Below are 5,354 nucleotides of genomic sequence, written 5' to 3' on the forward strand. Positions count from 1 at the left end.
AGCATCACAGCAGAGGCCTTTGTGTCAAAGTAGCTGAAGATAAAACACAGAAACACATGAAGGTGTTTTTTCCTGGCCTGGGATTTTATAAAAATATTCTGCAGTACATCAAAAAACGAAAGAAAACCATTAATCAACATATGAACATTACCTCTGAAGTTACAGCGGTTTTATTAGAGACACGGTTAAGCGTTTTGCATTTTGCATAATTTTAAAAAGTTTAAATTTGTTCAATATTGAACGGCAGAAATGAGGTTTTCTTTTCGGAAGTATGTAAAACGAAAAAAAAAAGGGCGTAAACAACAGCGCAGACCCGCGGATCAGAATCAGCGAGCTGTCGGCTTTCAGCCCCGACCGTCAGCTGAGAAAGGAGACATCTCACTGATTCTGATCCACGGGTCCGCGCTGTGTGTTTACGTCTTTGTGCAGAATCCGTCTACCTGCTCTCATTTACTGTTTTAGCTGTTTGGTGGTTGTTGAAATTTTGTGAGGTTTCATCAGAGATTCTGGCATTTCGGGCAAAATAAATTTATATTAAAAAATCGATTCAGGATTTTAATGAATCGATTTTACGTTATCTAAGCCAGAATCGATTTTAATCAATAAATCGATTATAAAAACCCACCCCTAGTAGGCACTGACCGCACTGAAAGTAATGGCGTCGGAATATTCTGGCTGGGGGAGAAAATTCTGCCTCGCGCAACAGCAAACTTTCCGTATTTCGCAAAACGGAGCGAATCCGTAGCAAATCCACGGTAAAGGGACCCCTAAATTTACTGATTTTTTTTAACAGTGCAGATGATTGAGCTGCGTATCAAAACCCTGAAGGAGCTACAGAAGCGAAAGGGTCAAGTTAAGGAGGAGCGGAACAAGGAGAAGATGCAGGACACTGGAGAAAAGGACTGCCCCAATTGGGGCCAGAACCAGTATGGACAGAACTTTGAGCAGCAGAACCGATGGATGTAAACAGACTGAAATGGAGGAGGGCAGGATCCAAGGGCACGCTTCAGGCCGTGGTTTACCCAGAACACCGCAACAGGAAAGTGATGAACACAAACACCCACACAAACACACACATCTACATGCACAGACTCAGAATGAAGAGTGATCCACACACACACGCTGATGCAATGAAGAATGCTTTACTAACAAATGCTGCACACAAACATCCAAATACGGAGTCGGTTACAACAAAAAGAACCCATTGATTATTTATTGGTTAAATGCATTTCATGTTACCCATAGGGCATTTGTGTAGATTTAGGGGACAGGGTCTATTGCAGTTTGGAAATGAAAACAATGTCTGTGCGTGATGTCTGTTTATGGCTCAAGGCCTCCACTGAATTGTTTACTGTGCTTCACACAGTCTAACAAGGAGCAGTGGTACAGAGTGAAAATGATGAATGAACGGTGTGAGTTTTATTTCGGAGAATATGAAAAGGTTGTGTTGATTTAACTTAGTTGTTTAAGTTTCTGCCAAAGCAAAGCATTTGTGTGTAACCAGTGTCCACTATTGAGTCAAGTAAATCCAACATGTTTTTGTTGGTGCAAAAAAGGAGTTTCGGTAACTGTATGCCTACACAATATTGTGTGTGGAGTTTTGGTTGATCTTTGGGTTTTGTTTGACACTAGGTTGATTCTATCAGTGAGGTTTGGATTGTTTTCCTTCTCTAAGAGAGAGATGGATGGTTTTATGTTTGGACATGTTTGCAATGGGCCCCAGTATCTGTTATTATATGAGCGTTTAATTGGTTACGTTTGTTTTTGCTTTCGTTACAGTGCACTGAGATAAGAACATCTGAGAGGTGTGATCCACCGGTGGTGATATTTTGGTATTTTGTGAGCTCCTGATTTAACAAATCGGCTCCTTAATCCAGGCCTGAGAGAGTGAACGTTAAAGCGCTATAAAATATTCTTACTGAAAATAGTCGCAAAGTGTTTTTCTCCATGATTATAATGGGCTGGGGAGAAATTCACCTATATGGGACACTGATGGAATGAGAAGTCCTGAGCCTAAAAGGATTGCAGCGAGTCAATCCAGTCCAAAGAAAAAATAACAAACAAGGAGCTGTTTCCTTTAAACGTCATCTTGCTGGTGATGGAGCCTCGAATAGGTTGCGCGTGAGACCCCATTATCAGCAATATCTGGTATGAAGGTGTGTGGATGTATGCATGTGACTGGACTGTGATGGACTACAGGGCTCGCAAAATTTTAAAATCCCTGGTAGCCCTTCGGGCAGGCACTCTTTAGTTTTTGGTAGCCGGAAATAAATTTGAGTAGCCCGAATAAAAAAAGATTATTTTTATTGTATAATATTGTAAAGGAAACAAAACATCAATCAAAAAATTGTTAAAACACAAATTACAACAACTGTGTAAACATTACAATCAACTCAAATATCTGGTTCTAATTAAACAGAATTTTCTGTGAACTTGTTAGAACTGTGTAGAACATGAATTAGTCTGTGTCAGATCCTGAATCTGAAATTTCCACTGAAGTCTCGGATGAGAAAATGCCACTCGACGTTGAGGGCATAGCATCTCCTTCATCAGCTTTCTCTTCCTGTGCATTGCCCTCCATTTCACTGCTCTTTGTTCTTGTCGGGATTTTATGATCCAGGTGTCTTGAATCTTTTCCAGAAAACATCCAGAAACGAATCGACTTGTCAGGGCAAAAAGATTCAACTGTTTCCCCATGAATGGAGAGTTGCATGCAGTCATTCAGTGTTTCAGGGTGTAGAGAGGTACGATGTGTTGTCTTCACTCGGTTCATGCAAGAAAATCCTCTCTCACAGATGGCTGTCGATGGACTAAGTGTCAGCATTAATTTCACCAGCAACAAGATATGAGAGAGATGTTCTGGATTCTCAGAGAGGAGATCTCTGTACAAGCAATCTACTTTGCGACCCCGGCGTTCTGCAAGCCACACTTTTAGATCCATCCATTCTTGTGGAATTTTCTCTTTCTCATCTAGCAAACAGGCAAACTGTGTGACAAGATAATCCACCTCTTCATCCCCATAATTCGCCAGCTCTTCTCTGGGGTAGGGAAGAGTGGAAGGGTCAAAAACCTTGAAACAAGAGAGAGGCTTTTCATGGAGATTTTTAAATCTGTTGTCCATGTACTTGACTGTGTTGTCAATAATCTTCTGGATCTCTGCACCAAAGGTGTCTTTGTCTGTTCCCTCACCTCTGCTAGCAGAGGCTGACTTTTTGTTAGCTGAGTTCCACAGTAGCAAATGCTACCATCCTGGTTCGCTGTGAACTTTGTGTCCAAGCTTTTCTGATATTCTCCTGGTTTTGTTTTTAGGCTGAGTAAGCGTGATGTTGTGCTCTCAACTAACTGATTGGTTCGTGTGATGTTTAGGTTATCATGCTGAAAATCAGTAGAGCACTTGGATAAGATGGTACTGGAGTCCAACATGAAACGCAGGAAGCGAACAAATTTCTCAGTCTTCATCTCCTGCACCACCCCCTTAGCCTTGGCTGCATCCTCGGCTTTGACATCACTTCCTTCTGCCATGTTCTCCATATGAACAACAGTGGGAGTGTAATTTTTTTCCACAGCCTTTAGACATCTCAGCCGGCTTGGAAGCCACCGTGTGCTCTTCAGCCCACTGAAATGTGCCAGCCTCTCATTTAGCAGTTCACTTATTTCTGTCAGCTCTCTTCGTTTCTTTGGGGAATAGTAGTACATCTTAAAGATGGTTTTCAATGTATCTTCAAATTTCACCAGGTACTCACAGCCTTTCACGCTATCCAGCACAGCTAGCTCTAGTTTGTGTGCCACACAGTGGATTGTTATGATGTGGGGTATCCTCTGTTTCAGTCTCCCAGCTACTCCTGTTTTCTCACCCATCATCACTGCAGCACCATCAAAATTTGCACACATAACTTTCTTTTTCCATGTGTCCTCTCTGATACCCAAGGTGTTCGCTGCTTCATCAATAGCCTCTAAAATACCTGCAGCATTTGCACTCTTGACTGGCTGACATTTGATCATGTATGTGGCTATGTCACCATTATCCCTCACATACCTGACGTGAACCAACTCCTGTTCTATTATACCAGTGTCTGTACTGCCATCTGCAAGAATGGATAAGAACCTGCTTTCTTGAATTTCCTTTTCAATCTGGTCTCTTGAAGTTTGTGCTGCTGCTCCAATAAACTGTCTGCAAGCATGGTCATTGAGGTAAGTGGAACCAAGATCTAGGCCATTTGCTTTCTGAAGTTTGCAAAGACTGCTAAATTTTGCCAGTGGTAGTTCACTCTTTGCAACATAGCACACAGTTCTAAACAGCTTTTTCAGGACTTCTTGTTGTGCTTGGTTTATTTTTAGTATGGTTTTTGCAATTGGTGTTTGTTCTGGGACAGATGCTGCAGACTGAGCACCAATGCATTTCTTGTGATGCAGAGATTTCTCATGAGTTCTGATGGGGTCTTTCCTAAAATTACTGGTCCCAGTAACAAAGGCGCTTGTCGACTCAGCAATAGAGGGAAACTCACGACACACCCGGCAGAACATCATGTTATTTACCTTGTCATATTCCAGCCACAGAAATTCTTTTGTCCATGAATCCAAAAAACTGCGCTTTCTTTTTGCCTCGTAATCTGATTTATCATAACTTTTCCGCTTTGTGGTAGGCCTTTCTTTGCCTGTCCCTTCTTCATCCTGACCTGTCTTTTTTGGCTCAGCAGAACTAAAATACCTGCCTAAATCCATCTGTCTTTACACATGCCAGAGATTTTTTTTTTTAATTCTCTGCGCAGTCAACCTCGAGCACGTTTAAGCTTGTGTTGTGCCCTTAAACAGGGGAAATAGTGAGGAGAGGTGAAAGAAAGGCACAGACACGCAGCTCTCACTCTCACTCGTCTGTATTGAGTGAAGGAGGAAGCGCGCGAACCCACCTACTGGAGCCCTGAGGCATTAACAATGGATCGACGCACAATCAACCCAGGCAAAACTTTCACTACTTATCTCCCTCTATATTCCCACTGCATATTCTATTTGAAAACAGTCAAAGCAACAAATAAAACATTAATAAGGGCATGACATGAAATATAAGGAACAGAGATGTACAACTTCAAAACTAATCAAATTTATGATCCACCACATACTCCCCCTCAGAATAGATGTTGTCCTCAACATCCAAATGTTTAACATTTAGCACAAACGTGGAGTTATGAACATTAATATCACCAAAACCAATAAACCATTGCATACTATAACTGTTTCTTGTACCTTATATGTACTCTACAAAAATAGTTTCACAAGCTGGAACTCTTTTCATACATTCTTTAGTGTGGGTTATTACCCAAAGTCTTTCAGTGTTCTCATACAGTCTGTATGAATTA

At 41.4% G+C, this 5,354-nt stretch overlaps 1 pseudogene; it reads right to left on the reverse strand.

Annotated features, from left to right (window-relative positions):
- Positions 1-2,329: 2,329 nt before the first annotated feature.
- Positions 2,330-4,724, reverse strand: LOC147309396 (zinc finger protein 862-like; annotated as a pseudogene).
- Between the last annotated feature and the right edge of the window lie 630 nt (positions 4,725-5,354).

Source organism: Aulonocara sp. 'chitande type north' Nkhata Bay, linkage group LG17 (assembly GCF_057382095.1).
Source record: "Aulonocara sp. 'chitande type north' Nkhata Bay isolate Kocher_YH1m ecotype deep benthic linkage group LG17, A_spYH_male_GT1.1, whole genome shotgun sequence".
Taxonomy (NCBI): domain Eukaryota; kingdom Metazoa; phylum Chordata; class Actinopteri; order Cichliformes; family Cichlidae; genus Aulonocara; species Aulonocara sp. 'chitande type north' Nkhata Bay.